This window comes from Panthera pardus, unplaced genomic scaffold, assembly GCF_024362965.1.
Source record: "Panthera pardus isolate Hobbes unplaced genomic scaffold, ASM2436296v1 HiC_scaffold_15, whole genome shotgun sequence".
Taxonomy (NCBI): Eukaryota; Metazoa; Chordata; class Mammalia; order Carnivora; family Felidae; genus Panthera; species Panthera pardus.
The window spans coordinates 12,387,006-12,412,315 of record NW_026526710.1 but is presented as its reverse complement, the minus strand read 5'-3'; the positions used below and the strand labels follow the sequence as shown (position 1 = coordinate 12,412,315).

The 25,310-nt window shown below is 49.9% G+C and overlaps 1 long non-coding RNA gene across 3 annotated transcripts in view; it reads left to right on the top strand.

The window, feature by feature from the left end:
• The window catches only part of LOC109277500 (uncharacterized), a 51,644-nt gene that overhangs the window by 2,175 nt on the left and 24,159 nt on the right, over window positions 1–25,310 (top strand). For all 3 annotated transcript variants that reach the window (XR_008422153.1, XR_002085173.2, XR_002085174.2), the window contains exon 2: window positions 145–235. This is a non-coding gene — a long non-coding RNA (uncharacterized LOC109277500). The remainder of the gene's footprint in view (window positions 1–144; window positions 236–25,310) is intronic.

Sequence of the window (25,310 nt, the reverse complement as noted above, 5' to 3'; positions counted from 1 at the left end):
TGGGAGCCACTATCAGGCAGTGGTTGTGGGCGTTTCCACTGGAAGCCACACAGCCCGGGGTTCCAGTCCCAGCTCTGCCGTCTTGCAAACAGTTACATTCAGCAAGTGACTTGGTCTATCTCACCGGTTCCGTTTGCTTTTCAGTAAAATGGGGACAGTGTGATGACAGTACTTCATAGAGTTTTATGTGAGGGCGAAGTGAGATCCTACATGTCTGGCACAAAGCTGACGTTTGGTGAGTATCCGCTGTTGCAGTTATTCCTAGACAAGACACAAGTCCTTGCTGTTTTTGTTATTCACAGAAGAAACTGTCGGAGCTGTAGGCTGCTCCAACCACGGGGGAGTGACTCCATGTCCTTTCTTAGGTCTCAGCCTGATCCAGTTGAGGGAAGCCACTGACGTACAGCACAAAGGAAGTGTCCCAACCCAGGCCAGAGGTGTGCTGTCATGAAAGATACCATGGGGGCGTGGGGGTGGGGGGTGGGGGGGGGGTGCAGGGCATTGCAAGGTGAGGGACCAAACAGCTTTGGCCCTCGCTGGCTGCACTTCCGCTTATATCTGGTAACTCTTCCCCTATTCCCCCAGCTCCCGGCCCTTGGCATGGAGAACGGCACATAGCAAATGCTCAGGAGATTTTGTTGACTCAAATAAGAGATATCTAAAACAGGACAAACCATGGTGTTTTTAAGAAACAAAAAAAATCAAGACGGTGGTTATTTCTGGGGCTTCTTGTTTCTATCTTTTTTTTTTTTTCTTTTTAAAATGTATTTATTTTGAGAGAATGTGAGCAGGGGAGGGGCATAGAGAGGGAGACAAGAATCCCAAGCAGGCTCCACACTCAGTGCGGAGCCTGACACGGGGCTCGATCCCACGACGGTGAGATCATGACCTGAGCTGAGATCAAGAGTCAGTTGCTCAACCGACTGAGCCACCCAGGGGCCCCGTATTGTTTCTGTCTTTTGAACGAAGGTCTTGAACACGGTTCCCTTGAAGTGCCCTGAATTTTCACTTCTGATGGCCTGCATAGTAATGTTGTAAAAACTTTTCCCAGAGGAGGGCCAGGCTGCCCTGCTACCAGTGAATTATGGAGGATGGTCAGTGGAGGGGAAAGCAGTGAGGCTCGGGGGCCAGACAGATAATGTGTTCAAATGCAAGGCCTACCTGGACTAGGTCACTCACCACACTGAACTGGATATCATGGGGCTTGTGGACTTCTGTCCCCTCCCGGGCATAAGATGACATCATCATCTGCTTTTAAAGGCACTGTCCGCTTTCCATCTCTTCAGGCCCCAGTTCTTTAATGAGCTTAGACCTAATGAGCTAAGCTTTAATGAGCTTAGACCTGGGGAGCAAATCCAGAAGCTGCATAAGAACCATCAAGGAGTGAAACTGCCTGGGCCTGAGACAGTAGAGGGAGGTGGGGAGTGTGGAGAAGGTGAGCGTACCTGCCTTATCCAAGGTGGGTAACAGCTAATCTGCTCTAGCCTCCCTTTACTGTGTGAAAAATGTACTGTGTCCAAGAGTTGACAGATTTTCTGATTTTTCACAAGAAATGTCAGGCCTAGATCTCGAAGCAAACTCTCCAGATTTTTTAACAGTTGGCATCTCTGCCCACTGGCCATGCAGGGCTGCCAGACTGTAATCCCTGTTTTAGGCTTTTAAAATGGGCGGGAGCCGGTGGCCGGGAACCCAGGAAGTAACATCACAAATGCCCGCTCAGCAAATGACTGCGCCACTGTCGGTGACCACCAGGGGGCAGTAGTTCACCAAACATCACGTCCCCCGTTCAATCTTTGTCAGGAGATCACACTCAATTTTCTTGACTTTGTCTGCATTCAGCTGTGTGGAATGCACAAAATATGGTCCCTGAAGCAAGATTGAAAAGTCAGCTTTCTCCACCTTAAGCATTCTATATTGGGTGGAAATGGCTTCCTCGTGGCCCACGCAGGAGTTTTCTAAGAGCTTACCTTGACACTTGACAAAGAACCTGGAAAGTGGCTGCTTGGAAATGTGTCCATTATGCAAAACAAAACAAAACAAAACAAACCCTTATGCATCTTTAAGAAACAGCAGTCAAGCGCTTCTTGCTGGCTGAATCGGATTCTATTGCTTAGGAAACACAAAACTCCCCAACTCGAGGCTATATATTGCATTGATGGCTCCAGAATGACTCAACTTCATTTAAAAGAAAATACACCAGACTGGTTCTCTCTCTCCCACCTCCCAGGTTCTTCTCATTTCCCAGCCTGCTTGGATTTTTTTTTTCTCTCTCCTTCTAACTTAGAGCTGCTGCAGAAGAGGCCCCCAGCAACCCTTTTCCCTGACTACTGATGTCCTCAGTTTGCATACCCAGTGGGGTCCAGGGGGCATCCACAGGAGACAGGGTTTGGGATAGGTGTCCTTGGGCTGATGGCTCATGCTTGGGATTCAGGATGATCTCAGACATGCAAAGAAGTATTGTTTTCAGAGCAAATCACTTGGGGAAGTGATGTTTCTTACTTTCAAAAAATTAAACCATAACTGTTTCCTTTTCTCATTAAATAACCCAAATAACCAACTACCTACTTAATTTTTTTTTTAATTGAAGCGTGGCTGGCATACAATATTATGTTCGTTTGGGTGTACAACACAGTGACTTGACAATTCTGTACATCACGCAGTGCTCACCATGAAGAGTGTAGTTACTGTCTGTCACTTTACAATGTTATCACAACTACTTTATTTCCTAAAAGCATAATGGGATCACAGATATAATAGAAGGCACAAATAAACAATAAGACAAAAAAAATCCTGTGCACGATTGTACTAGATATTTTTTATGCACATCTATTTTTAAATCATGAAATATTTCAGACATCTAGAAGGCATAGGTAGTAAAATGGGTCCCTGGGTGCCTCCCCGCACCCCCCCCCACCAGTTTAAGAAATATCATATTATATTACCAACGTACTGAAGCCCCGGGGCACTCTCTCCCATATCACCTTCCCTTCCTTCACTCCGAGAGATAATCACCGTCTTGAATTTGTTACTTATTACATCCATATATGGCCTCTTGTTTTTACCCACCAGTCCTTTTCTATTACAAGCAACATGTCAGTGAAGTTCTTATATGAGCTTTTGGTGTGTGTCTGGAAGTTTCTCTAGGGCAGAGCTTCTCAACGAATCACCTGGGGAGCTTTTAAAAAAACACCCTATACCTGGGCCTGCTCTAGACTGATAAAGTCCTCCAACCTTTCTGATCCTTCTGTATCTTGGCTATACGTGGAAATAATTGTACTGGTCACACTATCTCATTACTGGTAGTGGTAACCACCATTTATTAAGCACTTACTGTGTACGAAGTAGTTTATGTGTATTGTTTTATTGGACTTTTGGAACAATGCTGTGAGGTAGAGATTATTAAGCCCACTTTACAGAAGGTAAGACTGAGGCTCATAGAAGTAATTAGTCTGAGTCACACAGCAAGCAAGTGGCAGAGCCAGGGTTCACAACCAGCCTTCCTGACTCAGAACTTGTGGTTTTAACCACTAGGAGACTCTATGATTTCAGAGCTGACAGGTTATGCTTAGGCTCTTCAGTTCTACAGGTGGAGAAACTGAGGCGGATAGAGTGCAAGGGCAAAGCCAGGACACAAATCCAAGTCCGTAGACTCTCTCTTTATTCATCAACACATCACTTTCTTATGTAAAAGTACTTTGAAGAAGGGAATGAGAAGTAAGGAGGGAGAAATCTTAATAAAGCCATCTTTTCTTCTCAAGACAGTTTCTGGCTCTCCTAGGGTCAGCTGGATCTGCTCTGTATCAGTTATCCACTGCTGTGTAACAAATAATGCCCAAATTTAGCAGCTTAACACAACAATAAACATTTATTATTTTACATAGTTCATATGTGTCAAGAATCCAGGAGTGGCTTAACTGGGTGAGTTTTTAAAAAATTTTTAACGTTTATTTATTATTGAGAGACAGGGAGAGACAGAGCATGAGCATGGGAGGGGCAGAGAGAGGGGGAGACACAGAATCCGAAGGAGGCTCTAGGCTCTGAGCTGTCAGCACAGAGCCGGACATGGGGCTCGAACTCATAAACTGCGAGATGGTGACCTGAGCCGAAGTTGGACGGTTAACCAGCTGAGCCACCCAGGTGTCCCTCATTTTTTTTTTTAACGTTTATTTATTTATTTTTGAGAAAGAGAGCAGAAACTGGGGAGGGGCAGAGAGAGAGAGAGAGAGGGAGGCACAGAATCCAAAGCAGGCTCCAGGTTCCAAGCTGTCGGTGCAGAGCCCAAACACAGGGCTCAAACTCACGAACCGTGGGATCATGACCTGAGCCGAAGTCGGACGTTTAACCTACTGAGCCTCCCAGGTGTCCCTAGTTGGGTAGTTGTGGCTCAGGATCTCTCTCGAGATTGCAGTTGTGATGTTGGCTGGGGTTACAGTCACCCGAAGGCTTGACTCGGCTAAAGAGCCATTCCCAAGGTGGCTGAAAAGTTGGTGCTGGCTGGTGGCCAGGGGCTTCATTTCTCTCCATGTGGGTCACTTCGTAGGGCTGTTTGAGTGTCCCCACAACATGGCAGCTTCCCCCCAGTCTGAGTGATCCAAGCGCGTGGTGTCTTTTATGACATAGCTTTTGAAGTCACAGCATTGTCACCTCTGCTGGACTGTATGGGCCGCAACACAGGGCAGCCTCGGTACCATGTGGAAGGGGACTGCCTAGCGTTCAGCAGGAGGTGAATGGGGGCCGTCTCGGAGGCTGCCTGTCCAGCACCCACCGTGCCTGCCCCTCCTCAATCCCAGTGGTTCTTGCCGACAGCCCAGCAGCATGGACTTCAGGCCCCTGTGGCCGAGTCTTTGGGGGCCTCAGGACAGGAAGCTTCTGCAGGCATGAGACTCACCTGTCACAACAGTGGGTTCCGAGTTGCCAAAGTGCCTTTCCCCCAGATGTTTCATGAGAGCTTTCCAGTGCTGCTACTCTCATTGGCCTGAGAAGCTGCCTACTCCTGCCTAAAAACACAGTCATGCGGACGTGGAGACTGGCTCACGTGCCCAGGACGCCGTTGTAGATCGTTGCCTCTAGAAGATGTGACTGACACCTTCTCCTCGTCCTGCGTGGTGATGGTGACTTAGGGTGGCCACTAGGCCAGCCCAAGTGCCGATCTGGAGGCCCCACGGTCTGCCTCCTCCCCCTTCTCAGATCTCCCTGCTTCACCCGATCCGAGGCTGCCTCTTCCAGCAACACCTGTCAGCGGGACAGCCAAGAGCCTGGCAGCCGCAGGGCAGGGGGGCCGCAACCACCCTGGGTCCAGATTGCAGTCCCTTTGGACACGCCCCAGAAGCACTCAGTGGAAGCTTTCGGTTGCCATAGTAACACAGAGACAAGGAAATTAGCAAGGGTGCCTGGCTAGGCTAGAAAGCTGTGCTTTTATTCTGCGTTTCCCACTTCTAACTAGACAAGGCTAGGGACGGACATCAAAGGATCTTTTCCTGGAAATGCTCTTTAATAAATTGTGAAATGAGGGGCGCCTGGGTGGCTGTCGGTTAAGCGTCCGACTTCGGCTCAGGTCACGATCTCGCGGTTTGTGAGTTTGAGCCCCGCGTCGGGCTCTGGGCTGACAGCTCGGAGCCTGGAACCTGCTTCCGATTCTGTGTCTCCCTCTCTCTCTGCCCCTCCCCCACTTTCTCTCTGTCTCTCAAAAATGAATAAATGTTAAAAAAAATTTTTTTAAGATAAATAAATAGTGAAATGAGCACAACCCCCATAGGGTGATGGTGGTGATTCTGGCATTCTCAGAGGAACCCAAGGAGCAAGTTTACAGCCAAGGCAGCTTCTTGTTGACGTTGATACTGTTATTTTAAGAAGACTTTCAGATTTGTGCTTGTGTGTCTGTGTGTGTGTGTGTGTGTGTGTGTGTGTGTGTTAGGATTCTCTACACCCAGTGTGGGGCTTGAACTCACAACCCCGAGATCAAGAGTTGCATGCTCCACCAACTGCGCCAAGCAGGCGCCCCTGTTGTTGTTAATATCAACTTTACTGAGGTGTGATTCTCGTACCATACAATCCACTCAGGATCATGGTCAAGGTTAGAACTTTTCATCCCCCCGAAAAGAAACCTCCCACCCTTTAGATTTCTCTGCCACCGGCCGCCCTCAGCCCCAGCAACCTACTTTCTATCCCTATAGATTCTTCTTCCTATAAATGGAATCATAGAATACGTAGTCTTTTGTGACTGGCTTCTTTCAGCATTTTTATTCTTTGCCTCCTTAAGGTTCTTCATAGTCTCCCTGACAAAGGTGTCTCTGTTCTCTTTGAGAACAATTCATGGGCCAGGGGTGCAGCTGCCAAATTAGCCCCCGCCTGGGCTCCAGATGGACGGAGGGGAGCAGATTCCTCCGAGGCCACCAATGTTCACCCTTCCCCGCTGCTTTGAGGCTGTAGAGGGACAAGTGGCCCGTTGGGAGCACGACTGGCCACGTGTCATGCCTGCACGGGTGGACATGCCTCCCCACCGCGCTCCTTCTTTTGGAGGCTGGGGTGGGACAGTTCTAATCACAGCCAGCAAGCGCTCACTAGGTGCCAGGCACCGTCCTAAGAGTGGCATGCGTGTTAGGACTAGTTCATTGTTACAGATCTTTTCTCCCCCCCGCCCCCGCCACCTCCCTTTTTTAAACCTTTCTTCTTCTTCTTTAATGCTTATTTATTTATTGAGAGAGAGAGAGAGGAAAAAAAAAGCATGAGTGGGGGAGGGGCAGAGAGCGAGAGAGAGGGAGAGAGAGAATCCCAAGCAGACTCCGCACTGTCAGTGCAGAGCCTGATGTGGGGCTCGACCCCACAAACCATGAGATCGTGACCCGAGCCGAAATCAAGAGTTGGGCACTGAACCGGCTGAGCCACCCAAGTGCTCCCCCCACCTTTTCTTTTTGTGGGATCCACTTAAAAGCTGCCTCTTTTAGTTCATGCCCATGTTTTGCTGAAGCTATAATCTGTCTCTTCTTTCAGCCATAAACCGTGTGTATCAAAAAAAAAAATCTCACTGTTCACCTTGCACTAGTCTGGATACTTGACTATGATGAGTATTATTATTATATTAAAATGCACATCACATGAAATTTACCACCTTAACTATTTTGAAATAGTGGCATTAAACACATTCACACTTTTGTACAAACACCACTACCATCCGTCTCCAGACCCCTTTTCATCTGCCGACACTGAGACCGTAGCTCCCCAGTCCGCCTCCCCCCAGCCTGTGAGACCCCCTTCTACTTCCTGTCTGTATGATTCTGACCAGTCTAGGTGGAACCTGACCGTATTTGTCTCTTTGTGACGGCTTAGCCTCGCATACCTCCGAGGTCCACCCTGTGCTTAGCATGTTTCAGAATCTCCTTCCTTTTTCTTTTTTTTTTAATTAAAAATTTTTAAAGTTTATTTACTGATTTTTGAGAGGGGGGTGGGGAAAGGACAGAGAGAGAGAGAGAGAGAGAGAGAGGGAGAGAGAGAATCCCAAGCAGGCTCTGTACTGTCAGCACAGAACCCGATGTCGGGCTTGAACTCACCATATGGTGAGATGATGGCCTGAGCCAGAATCAAGAGTCAGACGCTTAACTGACTGAGCCACCCAAGCTCCCCACAATCTCCTTCCTTTTTAAGGCCAGATAACATTCCTAGTGTTCACTTTTAAATTTTTTTTTAATGTTTTTTATTTATTTTTGAGACAGAGAGAGACAGAGCATGAACGGGGGAGGGTCAGAGAGAGAGGGAGACACAGAATCCGAAGCAGGCTCCAGGCTCCGAGCTATCAGCACAGAGCCCGATGTGGGGCTCGAACCCACAAACCGTGAGATCGTGACCTGAGCTGAAGTCGGACGCTTAACCGACTGAGCCACCCAGGCGCCCCTCCTAGTGTTCACTTTTAACATGTCCTCATGGACAGCTGAGATGCTAGTCTGATATCATTTCTTTTTTAATTTTAAAGATTTTCAGAAACTTTTTAGAGCAGCTTTAAGTTCACAGGAAAATTGAGAGGAAGGTACAGAGATTCCCCACATACACCCTACTCACCCCCCATTCACAGCCCCGACCCCCTTTACCAACATCTCTGACCAGGGCGGAATGTTTGTTGTAATCGATGAAGCGACATGGACATGTCATTATCACCAAGGTCAAGGTCCATAGTTTACATCCAGGCTCATTCTCAGTGTTGTACCACCATATCATGCAGAGTATTTTCACTGTCCTAAATGTCCTCTGTGCTCTGCCTTTTCATCCCTCTCATCCGTCCCAACCCAGGGCAACGTGATATTTTTACTGTCTCCATGGTTTCGTCTTTTTCAGAATGTTGTCTGTTGGGGGGCGCCCGGGTGGCTCAGTCGGTTGAAGTGTCCGATTTCGGCTCAGGTCATGATCTCACGGTTCGTGAGTTCGAGCCCCATGTCGGTCTCTGTGCTGACAGCTCGGAGCCTGGAGCCCACTTCAGATCCTCTGTTTCCCTCTCTGCCCCTCCCCCACTTACATGCTCTCTCCCCAAAATAAATAAACATTAAAAAAAAATTTTTGTTAACATCTTTTGTTGGAATCCTTCAGTACGTAGCCTTTTCCGATTGGCTTCTTTCACTTAGGAATATGCATTTAAGTTTCCTCCATGTCTGTTCATGGCTTGATCGGTCATTTCCTTTTAGCGCTGAATACTTCATGGTCTATCCACTCACCTCCTGAAGGGCATCTTGGCTGCTTTCGGGTTTGGGCAATTATGAGTAAAGCTGCTGTAAATATCTGTGTGCACGTTTTTGTGTGGACCTGTGTTCAACTCCTTTGAGGAAACACCAAGGAGCACGGTTGCGGGCTTGTGTGGGAAGAGTAGGTTTGGTTTTGGAGGAAACTGCCAACCTGTTTCCCAAAGTCCTTTTTTGACCTCCCAGCAGCCATGAGTGAGAGCACCTGTCGCTTCACACCCTTGTCAGCATTTGGTGTTGACCGTGTTCCAGATTTGGGCCATTCTCACAGGTGTGTGGTGGCATCCTGTTGTATTTTTATAATTTTCTTTTTGACATTTATTCACTTGTGAGAGAGAGAGGGAGGCACAGAATCTGAAGCGGGCTCCAGGCTCCGAGCTGTCAGCACAGAGCCCGACGTGGGGCTCGATCCCGCGAGACCGCGAGATCACAACCCGAGCCGAAGTCGGACCCTCCAACGACTGAGCCACCCAGGCACCCCTAACGGTATCCTGTTGTTGTAATTTGCATTTCTCTGATGACATGTGATATGGAGTGTGATATTATTTTCCCATTGGCTAGTATCTGGCGAGATTAATTGAAAATGTTGGTTAAAGCAGAAAACCAGAAAATTTTATATCCTAGAATATTTTATCTTTTATTTTCACTTACCCACACAAGTGTCCTGTATACTAATTTATATTCTGTACATTAATTTTCCAATATTAATATGGGGTTAGTTAATATTAGGTCAATTCAGTAACCTAGGTAATTAGTTAATATGGGGTTAATTAATCGATGATAGGTTGAGTGATTAAAGCCTCCTGTTGTCTTTCCTTTACAAGTCAGATGATTGTCTCTTTTGGCTTACTTGAATGTAATAAGAATTTATTATTATTTTATTTTAATTTCTTTATTTTTAATTTTTTTTAAATGTTTATTTTTGAGAGAGAGAAAGAGACATAGTGTGAATGGGGAGGTACAGAGAGAGAGGGAGGCGCAGAATCCAAAGTAGCTCCAGGCTCCGAGCTGTTAGCACAGAGCCCGATGTGGGGTTTGAACCCATGAACCTGGAGATCATGACCTGAGCCAAAGTCAGATGCTTAACCGAATGAGCCACCCAGACACCCCTGTTTTATTTTATTTTATTTTTAAAGTTTATTTATTTATTTTGAGAGAGAGAGAGAGAGCAGGGGAGAGGCAGAGAGGGAAGGAGAGAGAATCCCAAGTAGGCTCTGAGCTGTCAGAGCAGTGCCCGATGTGGGGCTCCAAACCATGAACCATGAGATCATGACCTGAGCTGAAACCAAGAGCTGAACACTTAGTCGACTGAGCCACCCAGGCGCTCCAAATGTAATGAGACTTTAGAGCCACGTGCAGAGCAGAATACAGACCCTTTCAGATTTTAATAGTAGCCCCCCCCACCCCCCACCCCCGGCCGCCGCGATCTTTTACAGTCACCTACCTCTCTAGCTAATTAGCAGTTTCTATTTAGGAAGTTGATTTTCTCAGGGCTTTCTAAAAACGCTTAACTTTTCATGGACACAACTTCCTTTTCCCCTCGTATTTTATCCTACCACGTGCTGTTTACCTAAAATACAATGGCAAGTCAGCAGGCTTACTTGTGGTAGGCATGCAGCTCACCTGGGGGCCGCTGGTCTGCAGGGGCGGGTGTGCAGGGGACAGCCTAATCGGACAGGCGATCTGGACAGATCCACCCCGAACGAAATTCTACAAACTTCCGTGCCGGTACCTGTCAAAAGTGTCCCGATCATAAGAGCCAAAGAAAGACCGAGGAGGAACTGTTACAGACTGGAAGACACAGAGGATGTGACACCTCGAGGTGTTCTGATTGTGGATCATGTCCTTTTATTATAAAGGGCTTTATTGGGATAACTGGTAACACCTACATGAGATGAGGTCTGAGGATTAAGTGACGAGGATGCTCGTGTTCGTTTCCTGATTTCCGGGGCCGTCGTATGATTCTGTAGGAGAACTCCGTGCCGCACACCCCTCCTCCCTGTCAGAGTCTCTCCCTGAATAGCCAATCGGGGAGGAACACAAAGATCCTTCAGGAAAGGTCTTTTGTGCAGGATGATGTCGAGTAGCAGCAACATCCATGAGAGGGTTCAGGAACTTCACGCACACCAAGGGCCATTCGGCCAGAGGGCTGCTACACAGTCTTTGCACCTGGAATGTTCTTTCCCACGTCCCTGCTTCCCAGAGCAAAGTCCTGCTCCCCTCAGAGCATTTCAGCTCCTTTCTTGGGGAGCTTGCTCAAACCCTAGTCCCTTGTGTGGTCAGGGCTCCCTGCCCTCTCCCTAGGTGTCAGTCGTTCTTGTATCAAATTATTTGTCCACTGTCTCCCTGGCAGCTTGTGGACTCGCAGGGCAGCCCTTGCCCGCAGCCCCCCCGGTGCAACACGAACCCCCAAATCATTCCGGCATGAATGGAACATTCTAGTAAGTACGAAGAGCTCACCTTGTTTCAGGGCTGATTAGATTTTACTGAACCTTACTGCTTCCATTTATAAAGGTCTCCCCTGTGGCTCGCCCCCCTTCCTCAGTGCTAAGTGTCTTTCTTGGGGTGTTGACCTCACCTCACCCCATCCCGGACCTCTTCCAATGGAACACCGGGCAGCAACAGAGAACAAATGAGTGGCTTCAGGGTTCCAGGAGAGAACAAAAGAGTGGTTTATGGACAGGGTCACTCACACTGTTGCCACATCACCTCAGGGAGCCGCAGAGAAGTTAATTGTCCAACATTTTACTTTGTATGGCTGGATCTAATTACTCGGGGAATGGGGTGTTAAATCTCGCATGTTGGCCCTTACGGCTGTCACCCGGGAGGGAGTTAAGAGGCTCCATCACAACAGGGACGGAGGGCAAATGAGCTTCCAGTGTGATGGGAAGGCGCAGAGGTGCCCTCAGAAGTGGCACTGCCCGAGACCAACTTCTTGTTTCTATGTTTTCTCTGTGACACAAATCCCCAGTGGGTGGCTCAGGGTATGTGCTTTGGAAATGATAAAAGGCAGTGCTGTGCAGTGATTTAAAGTAGGGGTTGGTGGGGCGCCTGGGTGGCTCAGTTGGTTGAACGTTTGACTCTTGATTTCGGCTCAGGTCATGATCTCACGGTTCGTGAGTTTGAGCCCTGCATCGGGCTCTGTGCTGACAGTGCAGAGCCTGCTTGGGATTCTCTCTCTCTCTCTCTCTCTCTCTCTCTCTCTGTGCCCTTACCCTGCTTGCACGCAAAATAAATAAACTTAAAACAATAAATAAATAAAGTAGAGGTCGGCAAATTGTGGCTTGGGGGCCCAGTTTGGCTCCCTGCCTGTTTTTGTAAATAAAGTTTTATTGGAACATGGCCATGTTCACTGGTTTATGTATGGTCTATGGCTGAGGAGAGTGGTCTCAGCAGAGACTGTAAGGCCCACAAAGTCTAAAATATTTACTACTGGGCCCTTCCTAGAACAAGTTTTCTGACCCCTGGTTTAGAGCTCAGGGTCTGGAGCCAGAATGTCTGGGGTTGAAAACCCAGCCCTGCCACTGTGTGACCTTGGGCTTCCTGGCTTTGTCGTCTCATCTGTGAAATGGGAATGATCACAGTGGTTGTCACGCGGGTTGTTAGAGGAGTGAGTGAGCTCTTGGCATGCGGTACACGGGAGATGTTATTGATTGTCTGGAAACGAAGGTGTTCCGAGTTGCTTTCCTGGCCGGAGCGCTGGCAGGTTTCCCTGCTGGTCACAGACACGCGGGACCAGCCCTGTCGGGGCTGCGGAAGTAGCTGTGGGTTCTCGGGGGGGGGGGGGTTCCCTGTAGTGGGTTGTTTCCACAGTCCCCCGAGTTAGGCTGTGTGCGAATGGGAGGCGGTCCTGGCTCCCAAATGAAGGAAGGATATGAAATAGGCTGCCCCAAATCCTCCTTAACCTGAAACGTAAGCAAAGGGAAATTGCACAACCTGTTGGTGGGATTTTTGTAGAGGGGATATAAGCCATGTGCAAAGTGATTTTGGTAGCTGGTGGCAGGGAGCCAAGTGTCAGAACGAAATGGGCCACCTGATGTATCTCTTTGGCTCAGGGTAGTGGTTAAAACACTGACTCTGAAGATGGACCTGGGTTCAAATCTGGACTCCGTCACTTCCCATGTGACCTCAGGCAAATGACTCCACCTCTCTGAGCCTCAGTTTCCCTAGCTGTCAAACGGGACTGCCAATACCAATAACACCCATATAAGCGTTGTGCACGAGAAGCCCCTTCGTGCCTTTAGCCCACCTCTGAATCACCTGTTTTATTATTTACTTAATGCTTGTCTTTAAATCAACTTTGGAACCTAGACCATCATCCTAAGGCAATAATGTTGGTGACGTCGTAGGGCGCAAAGTGTCTTTTTCCTAACACACGTCCCAGCTGTATCTTAAAAATGTGTCCCACCAGAAAGCAGACTTCACAAACCCAGGGATGTTTCTGTATTTTGTTTGCTAATCCATTTCCAGCCCAGCGCCTGACACATAATAGGTGCTCACTACCTGGTTGTTGAATGAATGAATGAATGAATGATCTTAAATCGTCATGATTGTTCGTTCAGGCAGTCAGAGTAACGCGGGGCCCTCAGGTTGGAAGACCGCCCCTCCTCCCCCGTGACAGCAGCCGTCTTCCCACTTCTTTGGTTCCAAGTCAGGGGACCCAGACCGAACGAGCCCGCGATGTCTTTTGGCTACTTCTGAGCTCAGTGCAGATGGCAGCCAGGCCGAACTGAGCCCTGACAATTGCAGAGAAGCTGTGGGGTCTGGAGAGAGACGTTCACGGTACACGGGGGCTCAGGGCGTGCAACGGCCAGCTCAGTTCTTAACCATTATTTATTATCGCTGCCAGCATTTTTGTTAAGGAGATGGCAGGCGTTTGGGCACATAGCTGCTTCCAGATGTCCGCCATAAATGTTCTGCACTTGCTGAGTTCCCAGAAACATAAAACCCGCTGTCAATGGACTTGCCCAGAGCCTGTATTTGCTGCGTTTTTGTTCTTGTTTAGTTATTACATTAAGTCTCCTGTGATTACAGAGCTGACAGCTGGTAAGGATTTGCATATGGCATGAAATTAAGTTAGTTCATTTTAATGTCTAAACCGAGCAGGGCACGAATTTGTCTGGTGAAAACCCTGCCTTCCTTGTCTTTGTTTGCACATCTGCTTTTGGCACTAGCCTCTACGGTCTTGAAGTTTGATTTCTCCCCACTCCACCCAGAGACAACAGGGGATGGGCTCCCCCTTCTAGAACTCCAAGGGGGATTTTTGCGCTTGGGGCCTAGAATGTTCTCTTTCAGGTTTGGGGAGGAATTAAGATTCAAGGGCAGCTGAGCAGAGACCAGCATTCTAGCCCCCAGCTGTGTGGTCTTTTTGCTGTGTCGCCTGGGGCAAGTCACTTTCCCTCTCTCGGCCTCAATTTCCTCATCTGTCAGATGACGGACTAGACGTAGATAAGCGTTCATCTCTAGGGGTGAAAATTGGACATTGGGGGTGGGGCGAGTTTTCATTATGTGGGACGGAGCCAGACAGGGTACATTATTTGGTATTCCTGGTCCTTTGGTATCAGATGCCAACATCCTGCTCCTGGCAATCGCTGCCAACCGATCAGGACCTCCGCGTACTTCCACGTTCTGTAGCAAGCGCGATCAGTGCCCTGCTCGCATGCGTGGACCTCTTTCCTGTTTTCATGGGCACTGTCTCCCCCACAGTTAGCACCAGCACCTCTGTTGCTGGCGCTTTGCCCTCAGCCCGCCAGGATCCATTTTGCTGGGAATTCAAGCTCCCTACCCCTCCGGGCAGCTCTTCACCGAAGACCGAGAGGTAAGAAGGGGTTGGAGTACACGCTTTCAATCCCCTTGCCTCCGACCCAGTCACCTCTGAGAGGGCACCTGCATGCGCCCGACACCGAACAGATCCCAAACCCGTTATTCAGATTGAAGGAAAACACACTTCTGCAGGCTGGATCTTGCCAGAAGCTGCTGGTTCAGGGCCTCCAGTTAGAACAGTTCTGCTGGTGAGGACGGCAAATGTTGTCACAGGACTGTGTGTATGTGAGGGACTGTCTTAAGTGCCCTGGATGCATTAGCTCATTTCATCCTCGAGACCACCCTCCAAGGCCTTCGAAGGTGGACATCAGCCTCTCCACTTTGCAGATGAGGGAACGGAGGCGCCGAGAGGTGAGGTTGTTTGCCTCAGGTCCCGGAGCTGTGAGTGAGGAGCGAGGTCCACAGCCTGGCAGTCTGGCTCCCTTTCTACACAGTACTTTTTCTAAATATGGAGTGGCCCTATTTTTGTTTAAATGCATGCACAGTCTGGCTGGAGCTACCCCAATATGTTGACTGCTTATTTTATCTTTGGGTGATCTTTAAAAAAAAATGTGCGTTGAAAAAATTTTTTTTGGTCTTCTGCCTGTGTAGAGAAATTGTGTAACAAGAAAACAGGACAGGTCAAAGAAAGCCAGAGGGCCTCATTCTCTTCCCCTCTCTCCTGCTGTCACGGAGCGCCCATTCCCAGCCCCGCTGACAGCTGTCTCCAGAGCTGCCCATCTGCTTCCTTCAGGGTGTCCCTGGAGGTGCGATTCTCCATCAGGCCCTGGGCTCTCCATGGTTCTCACTGTATCAGGATCCAGGGCAGAAAACCAGCCTAGCTGCTGTAGGGCATACGTCTTTAAGGGGACCCGGGCTTGGGTTGGGTTTCCCAGGAGAAGACCTGCTTAGGTCTTCTTAGGTCACATAAGAAAGACTTATGTGTCCCAGGGGAGATGAGTAAGGGGGTCAGGGAGGCAGGGCAGGGAAAGGGAAGAAGCCAAACAAGGTATGATTTCGGGGCAAAGTCCTATGGAGGGTATCCTCAGCCCGGATCCTCAAGGGTGCCCTGGAGAGGGAGTCCCTGAGCTGAGTTAGCCTGGGGAGGGAGCGGGGCTTTCACACACAGGCACCTGATGGTCATCAGCTAAGGCCTGCCCGGGAAGAAAGCTCAGGCGTTCCTGGCCCCCCTGCAAGTGCCAGCAGAGGCCTTCAGCAGCCCAGGAGCTCCACGAAGAGTCACAGGAGTGGCTGGTGGAGGTGAATGCATGCAGAGGCTGGGGTAGATGCTGGGGCGCACAGAAAAGGAATGAAGAGATCTGAGTGGGTTTGGGCTGAGCACCAATATTGTCCAGGCCAGACCAGATGCTGGGATGTATGGGAAAGAGCGACTGACTTGGTGTTCTCACTGTGTGACCTTGGGCAAGTGCCTCAGCCTCTCTGAGCCCCAGTCTTCTCACCTGAAAAATGAAGGCAATCATTTGTCCCCCCCCCACCCCACCCCCGCCCCACCTCCCCACCCCACCCCAGGGCCTCGTAAATAAAATACTACACAAAGGTCAGGTGTTTACCTTTCTCTTGGGTGGGGATTTATGTCATGTTTTTTTTACTATAATTTAAATGGAATGAGACTGTGCATTGTATTAGTCAGCTGGGCGGCCATAAGAAAATACCAGAGACTGAGCGGCTTAAACCACAGAAATGGATCTCTCACAGTTCTGGAGTCTAGAAGTCCAAGGCGTCAACAGGGTTGGTTTCTGGTGAGGCCTCTCTCCTTGGTTTGCCTATGGCATCTTCTCGCTCTTTCCTCTGCATTTGTGTGGGAGGGAGGGGGGGGGGAAGAGAGAGATGGAGAGAGAGAGGGGAGAGAGAGGGAGAAGGAGAGAGAGGGGGGAAGGGGGGTAGAGAGGGAGAGGGAGGGAGGGAGAGAAGGAAGGAGAGAGGGAGAGAGGGGAGGGGGAAGAAAGAAAGAAAAAAGAGAAGGGAGAGAGGGAGAGGGAGAGAGGGGAGGGGAGGAGAAGAAAGAGAAAGAAAGAGGAAGAGAGAGGGAGGGAGAGAGAAGGCATTATCTCGGGTGGTTCTTCCTCCTGTATAAGGACACCAGCCCTATTGGATTAAGGCCTCACCCTATGACCTCATTTAACCTTAATTACTTCCTTAAAGGCCCCATTTCCAAACACAGTCACTTTGGGGTTAAGGCTTCAAGATGTGAATTTGGGGGTGGGGGGGGACATCATTCTGTCCACAACATGCATGTAGAATGCTTGCGTGATGCGTGGCAGACGTTCTAGAAATGTTCCTTTCTCTCCCCTCCCTTCCTGCCTTCTCCTCATCCTTCCTTCTAACCAGTATCGCGTTCCAGGGACCTTTCTGGGCTGGGGCACTGAGTGGTCAGCAAGGCAGACCCAGTTCCTGCCTCCATTTCCTCCGAAAATGTCTGACTCTCACCCATGGTGAAGCAAAATCAATAAGCTTGGGGCCCACGATCCTTACATTGCAGTGTTTGGAGGCAGAACCCGCACCCCCAGGCCTGACCGTCAGGGGTGCCTCATGGCTGTTGGGTGGGGCGCCAGGGGGAGGGTGCCCACCATGTGTCTGCAATTAAACAGAAAAATAGTGGCTAACTTGGAAATGTGATTTCGCTTACAAATGCCTATTTCCAGCTTCTCTTGAAATAATTAGGTGAGGGGCGCCTGGGTGGCTTGGTCGGTTAATCGTCCGACTTCGGCTCAGGTCATGATCTCACGGTCCGTGAATTCGAGCCCTGTGTCGGGCTGTGTGCTGACAGCTCGGAGCCTGGAGCCTGCTTCGGATTCTGTGTCTCCCTCTCTCTCTGCTCCTCCCCTGTTCATGCTCTGTCTCTCTCTGTCTCAAAAATAAATAAATGTTTAAAAAAAAAAAAAAAAAAAAAAAAGAAATAATTAGGTGAGCTAGCGGCCCTGGGCGCCCATTCTTGTGAGGCCTTGGCTGCATACCTGCCGGCCTTGAGGACGCAGGGAGAGTGGTCCCAGTTCACTCCGCTCCCTGCTGGGTCTGGCTCAGTAATTATCCTGCCTGTCCCTGTAGGTATTAAGATTTGCAACAGCTATTTTAAATAAATATGACCGATTGGAGGGCCTGACTTTGGAGCCTTACTTTTGCCATATGGAGAGTGGGGTCAGTAGAATCTTGTTTTCTGTTCTTTTTTTTGTTGTTGTTCCCAGGGGTGTAAGATCCCAGACCGTGGGGTGCGGTTTGAGGGTGAGGGCTTTTGGGAATCGGGAATCATTATGGTGATAATGGGTACGGCTCGGATTGTCCCCTTAATGTCCTCCCCGTATCCATGCTGGTTCTAGAGCTCCTCATCTCCTCCTGTTCTGGCTCTGGGCTTGACCATGTGACCTTCTCTGACCCGTGGGATACTAGCAAACGTAAGGCAAGCAGAGGCTGAAAAAAGTGCTTGCATATTTCCACTTGCTCTCTTGGACTCCCGCAGGCGCCTAGAGAATGTGCCTGAGCTGGCCGGGAAACACGTCCAGACTAGAACATGCGAGATGCATGCATGTGACAGACGCATGGGAGAGAGCCCAGTTGTCCCAACGGAGGCCATCAGCCAACACGTGCTGACTGCCAGACAAGTGTGTGAGCTTGGCTGAGGCTTGAAGATCGGCCAGCCAACCGCAGACTTGTTCAGGGTCGCGGAAGCAGTGGTTTGAAGTGCTTGAGGTTTAAGATAGCTGGTTACATGGCATTGTTGTACGGGGAGAGAACTGATACATTTGTAGGCTCTGCAGGCTCCTTCTTCCTCCCCTCCTAATCTCCCCACCCCCCCTTCAACTTGAATTTACTGAGCACCCGCTATGTGCTAGGGTACATTGGCGACCAAAATTAGATACGGTCCTCGCCCTTAGGATGTTTGTAATCTCGCTTCTATTTCTATCACCCGCCTTGCCAAGACTGGACTTCAGCACGGAGGTGACTTATTTCGCTGCTCTAGGCTGATCTGGGATGGGTTTCTTCCCCACAGAATGCTTTGTTACAACTTCTATCGTTCTCATTTTCATTGTTCCCTCGGCCACTGCAGAGATCGCCACTGGTGGAGTTGGCTCTTGCCAGTAAGGGAAATCCTTTCGAGATGATGTGTGCAGCTGGGATGTTCTTAAGGAATTTATATGAAGAGGGAGCAAATCCTTGTATGTTTTTATAAGGTAGGGAGAGTTTTATGTTCTGTGAAGTTCGGTGTATTGTGATGAATTATGCTTCGGTCTGAAGTCTATGCAGAAAAGCACAGCATTTCTCGGAGTTCTGGGAAATAATACTGTAAATACAGTGATGGTTTATTTCTTGGCCGGGCATTTTCTCTAATAATGTAAAGAGATGTCAACACCCATTTCTTAAGGGCAAAATATGAGGTTCTCTCTTCTCACTCCAGGGAAAGAGTGACTAGAGTTTGCTGTGTTCTTTAGATTCTTAAAGGCAGGGGGGCTTGGTCTAGGGCCCGTGTCCTGCTCAGCTGGCCGTCCTCGTGCTTCCAGCTGGCCCACATCAGTTCAGGCGAATTAGGGGAGGCAGCACCATCTGACCCCAGGCTCTTACTGGAGTGTGGTTCCCAAAGATGTGTCTGCCTTGCCCGTGGCCTGCTGTGGGCAGATCTTTCTGTGCAAGTGGAAAGGCCAGTCACGGTCCTGTTCCTAGCCTCAGTTTCCCCACCTGTAGCGACCCAGTGATAATCCACCGTTTCTCTAGCTGTATCCCTCCACCAATCGGCATCGCTGGAACTCCTTCCCTGGGTTTATGCATCTTGGAGACAGAAAGATGATGGGGGCTGGGTCCCCCTGACGGTGGCAGTGTGACAGGGAGTGGGAGGTCTTTTCTGATCTGGTGATTTGATCGATTTGGTCATTTGTGTTTGGGAGATGCTGTTTTATGCTCCTCGGGTGATCTTACATGGCTGGATGCCTTCACTGCCTTCAATGCCTGCGTGCAAAGAAGGAATGCGGAACTGGATATGAGTCCTGCTTTGGTTCCTGTATGGCATGGCTTTAAGAAAGTCAAGTCCACTCTCTTGGCCTCTGTTTCTTCCTCTGGATAGTGAGGTGACTCTTCCGGCTCTGACATTCTAGAATTTATTGATGCCAATAACACCCTTGCCAATGTGTCTTAAATGCGACAGGGAGTTTTCCTCCTGATTCCCTGGCTTCATCTTGGGGATAGAATCGAGAGTGTGTGAATCAGGATTCCTTTGATTGGAAGCCTTAGAAACTCAGTTCATATTGGCTGAAGCAAGGTAATATGCCGGCTCACTGGGTTGAAAAATCTAGGGCTCTGGCTTCAGGCTTGGCTGGATCCAGATGTCCTTCAGAAGGCCATTGCTATGGTTACCTGCTGTAGAATGCTCTTGGTCAGGAAGGTCCTCCTCAAACCTGACTCGCCTCCTTCCTGCTGCTGTGTAGATGCATCCTGTCCTTCCCACCATCACCGCTGACGGTGTGTGAGGGGGTCAGGGGTCCTGACCCCCAGGTTCAGGTCCTGGGGCTTTTGTGAGCTGTGTGACTTGGCAAGTTTCCTTTCCGGGCCTCAGTTTTCTCTTCCATTAAACAGAGCGAGCAGTTCTCGCTTTGCGCTTCTCACGGACCCAACGCAAGGATCAAGTGAGACCAAGGACATGGCTGTGTGTTGAAAAGCCCAAAGCACCGTACACATCCACGGCCCCGTTCCCTTATCCTGTAACGTGTCTGAAGTTGCTTCTGAGATTCTCCGTTTTCTTTTCCTCTCTGGACTAGACACATCAGCAGACTGGCTGGGTGAGTGTCGTTGTTATTTTTACGGCTACAGAGAGCCCAGGCCATTAGGAAGGGCTCCACCAAACATTAATTACAATGCCCAGATCACATCTAGTGCAGGCTGGATGTCGTGTCTTCCCTGGGTCCATGGACCGTTTCTGGGAAACAGAAGCTGCGTGGTGTTTTATCAAACATTTATGGCTATTGGCTCGGGGGTGGGGGGGGGTGGTGAGTTTACAAGGCTGAGCCCTGGGAAATTAAATTTCTTGCATTTTGACTCAGTCCTAATCATGCCGCAAGCCATGGGATTTATGAGGCTGTAAAGGCTTGAGCACATTGCAGGCTGGAGGCCTTGCTTCTGGCTTCTGGCCTGTGTCCTTGACGAGAGGCATCCTCTAGGAGCTTGGGGCTCAGCGGCCTGTTGGTTCAACAAACACACACCGGGTGCCCGCGGCCACCAGTGGTGAGCAGCACAGACGTGGGGTCTGCCTTCTTGTTGCGTGCAGCTTCCTAAGAAGACTGGCATTGCCGAATGATTTTGCAAATAATTCCAGAATTTCCAACTATGGTTAAGGGACTGAGGGTTAAGGGAGTGAGGAAAGGTTCCGAGATGACGTGAAAAGGTTGAGTGGGGTGAATGGCGGTCTCCAAACAGATCTGTCCATGTCCTAACTTCTGGAACCCGTGGACATGACCTGATTTGGAAAAAAAGGGTCTTTGCAGACGTAATTAAATAAAGGCTCTCAGGGAGCCTGAGTGGCTCAGTCAGTTAAGTGTCCAACTCTTAACGTTGGCTCAGGTCACGTTCTTGCAGTTCGTGGGATTGAGCCCCGTGTCGGGCTCTGTGTTGAGAGGGTGGAGCCTGCTTGGGATTCTCTCTCTCCCTCTCTCTCTGCCCCTCGCCTGCTTGCCACTCACTCTCGCTTTCTCAAAATAAATAAATAAACATTTGGGGCCACCAAGGTGGCTCAGTCAGTTGAGCGTCCGACTTCGGCTCGGGTCATGATCTCACGGTTCCTAAGTTTGAACCCCGTGTCGGGCTCTGTACTGACAGCTCAGAGCCTGGAGCCTGCTTTGGATTTTGTGTTTCCCTCTCTCTCTGCCCCTCCCCCACTTGCATTCTGTCTCTCTCTCTCTGTCTCTATCGCTCTCAAAAATAAACAAACATTAGAAAAGCATTTAAAAATTTAAGAAAACAAAACGAAACAAAGGAAGGATCTCGAGATGAGATTATCTTGGATTATCCAGTCGGGCCCTAAGTCCAATGACAAGTGGCCCCATAAGAGAGAAGGAGGAGAGAGCCATGTGAGGGTGTTGTGATACAGCCATAAGACAAAGGGCACTTGGAGCCACCAGAAGCTGGGAGACGCAAGGAAGGATTCTTTCCTAGCGCATCCAGAGGGATCAGGGGCCTACTGACACCTTGACTTTGGAACTTCTGGCCTCTAGAACTGTGAGGAAGTGAATTTCTGTTGTTTTAAGCCACCATATTGGTGGAAATTTGACACGGCAGTCTCAGGAAATGAATCCAGGTGGAATAACCAATTTTGACCTCATCTGGGAAATCCAGGAAGGCTCTGGGAGGAAGTGGCTTTCGAGCTGGCAAATGTGGGATAAGTAACGATTAAGCTGGCAAAAGGGGCTGCGCTGCAGGGGAGGGGAGGGACGGGGAGGGGGAGAAGTGTTCCATGAAGACGTCGCATGTGCAAAGGCCCTGAGGTGGAAGGAGCTGGACTTGCTGCATCCACAGCCCCTTTCGGTTTTGCAGGAGCATCGAGCTCTGTCCTACCTCAGGATCTTTGCACTTGTTCCCTCAGTCCGGGATGCCCTTTCCTCCACCTCTTCCACATGTCTGGCTCCTTATCCTTCCAAGCCTCAGCTGAAATGAGATGTCGGGCACAGCGTTTTATGACCATCCTCACTAAGTATATCCCCTCTCTTACTCTTTCCCCCTCCACCCATTGGCTCCCTTCATAACATTGAAAATAATAGTAATGACAGTAGCCAAGACTGAGCCCTCAGTACGACCTAGGCATTGTGCGGACTGCTCTACGAGTACCCGTCTGATTTAATCTTCATAACAATCCCGTGGGACAAATGCCGTTTTCTTGTTGTCGCGAGATCCCCATTTCACAGATGGGAGCACTGAGGCACAGAGAGCTCAGGTTACATGGTAGGAAGGGAAGGAGCTGGGATTTAAACCCAAGCAGTTTGGCACACGTTCAGCAGATACTTGGTGGCCGCCTCTTGCCTTCTGGACTTTGACAGAGGTTTGAGCCTTCCTGAGAGCAGTGTCCCCAAGATGGCCCACAGCGGAGCCCACAGGTCCTGGGCCCCTGTGCGGGAATCATCGGTCCTCCATCCCAGTTCTTGCCCGACCCAGAGTCCTCAAGAGAAGAGGACCTGACAGCCCCTCTTGGCCTCCGTCCACTCCTTCCCTGCAGGCAGAGGGGAGGAGACCCCAGTGCAACGTCGCCAAGGTGCACAGGGGGTCACCGCTGCCCGAGAAACTTCCTCCCACCACACTGGTGGGCCCAGGGTATTAGGGGCTGGCAGGACTGGAGTTCAGGGACAAGTCCCAGCGCTTCGTCTCCTGGGAGCCGAGGCCCCTGTCTTCCGGGAGGCCAGGATGTGCGGCCACGTGTGTCCAGAAACACTAGTCAGCTCCGTGGGCAGCCACGCCGAGGTACCGTGGCTTAGCCCCGGCACGTCCGTCCCCCTCACGCGGCCCATCTGCGGTTCAGGAGGAGCTGGGCTCAGCTGGGCCGGGCTTCCAGGCTGCAGAGTAGGCTCAGGCTTCCACACCTTCACCTTTGGCCTCCTGGCACCAGCAGGCTGCCCAGGGCATTCTCTTCCCATGCCAGTGCCCACGGCCAAGGCACGAGACACCAGCCAAGTGCAAAAGTGTATTTAGGACTTTGCACAGGCTGCGTCCGCGAGCACACCGTTGGCGCAAATCCAACTCCCATCCAAGCTTAACCTCAGCGGACCAGACACTGTGCCTCTAGGGGCGGGAAGGCGGCAGAGGGCCTGGACGAGGGAGGAGGTGAAGGTTGGGGCCGGTCTGCAATCTTCTTCTTGTGCTGCCTGTCTACACTTGGGGGCTCCCGGGCCTGGTTTCCTCAGCCAGTCCTGCTTTCGGTTGGGGGCTCGGAGCCGGCCGGGAGAGTATCTGGGGAAAGGTGCCAGAGTTTCCTTCCGTCCCTTGCTTGTAGCCGTGTGGCTGTGATTGGCTGCCCCGAGGGTGGTAACATCCGGGGTTCAAACTAAGGGTGCTGTGGTTCACCCAGGGGGTGAGACCGTTGACCTTATGGAGCTGATGGGGAAGCAGGAAGAGGAGATCACCTTAACCACTCTGGTCCTTTCCTTTTTTTTTTTTTTTTTTAATTTAAAGGACCACACTTCAGGTTTGTTTATGAAAAAAAAAATACTGCGGTATTATTGCAGAGGAAGAAACATGTTCATCAAAGCATATGGATCTCGACATACTAACCATCATCAACTGTAATCAAGTAGCTGGTATAACTTAAAAAATATCTATCTATGTATCTATCATCATCTTTTTTTATTGAGCTATAATCCACATGTCATAAAATTTGCCCTTTTTAAGGTATAAAATTCAGTGGTTTTAGTATACTCCCTAGGTTGTACAACCATCACCGCGATTTAATCCCAGAACACGTTAACCTGCCCCAGAAGAAGCCTACTTCCCATTAGTAACACACCCCCCCCCCCCCCGCTTTCCCCCACTAATCTATTTTCTGTCTTACACATTTGCCTCTTCGTGGCAGTTCATATGTATGAAATTGTACACTATGTGGCCTTTCAGGTCTGGCTTCTTTCGCTTAGCAGAGTGTTTCTGACGTCCACCTGGCTTGTAGCATGGGTCAGTGCCTGATCGTTTTCTCCATCACCTCCGCTCCTGGGGTGAGTGTGCGTGAGGGGGTTTCTGTGTCTGCCAGCCTCTTCCTGCCTCTCCTCTTCCTGCCAGCCAAGCAGAGAGCTTCGTTTGTAATTCCTGTTCCCTAGATAGAACAGAGGGACTCATTCCCTTGCTTGTGATTGGGTGCTGCGGCCCCCAGGGCATGGCAAGTACCGAGGCAGGCCAGGTCCCTGTCCTCAAGGAGGGTGGGACCGAGAGGAGGAGAATGAGAGGAGTTGAACAGGGCAGCAGTAGACCAAGTGACGGAGAGGAGGGTGGGTGTTTTGAAAGCAGAGGAGCTTGTGGGATGGAGTCTGGAAAATGCACAAGGGCAGAGAGCTCAGCCCGGCTGGAGGCATGGGTGAGAGGGTGGGGAGGGCAGGAGTGGGGTGGCGAGGTGGGAGGGGGGGGCGTGGCCATAAGCGCTCCTGACTTATCTGTCATGTAACCTGGGCCACAGCAGGGCCTAATTTGCCCTTGAAACCTCCCTCAAAGGGTGGTCTGAAGACTGGTCAAGGGAGAAGGGAACACAGAGAATGGTGTTGAGCTGTGCATCCAACCCCTGCTGGATTCAGCAACAGACACGAAGAAATCAGAGCTCCGTTTCTAGCTTAGGTCTAGCTGGGGAGACGAGAATTATCCAGAATTCATAGTTGAGGCCTAAAGAGCATGCAGATTCGGGGGTGACCAAGATCTTCACTGGCCGAGGAAATCCAATCAAGGAGGGCTTCCCAGCAGAGGTGGCCCTGGAGGAAGGGCAGTGGCCGGCTCATAGAGACATGGGGAAGACACATCAGGAGCCAGAGCAACCCCAAAATGTAAAAGCACTTCAAAATATAGAATGCTTACAATATATAAGGCACTTTGTTTTCACTCTACCATTTAATCCTCAAACTTATTTGCATCCCCATTTTACAGATAGGGAGACTGAGGCTAAATCACACACAGATACTAATTGGCAGAACTGGGAGTCACCTGGTCCCCGGCTTCCCCCCTCTCCCCTCACCAGAGAGGAACTCAGGAACCCCAGGCCCCAGCTTCTGCTCAGGCTGCTTAAAAAAAGAAAAAGAAAAAAAAAAAAAAACCACCTTAATTTTTTTT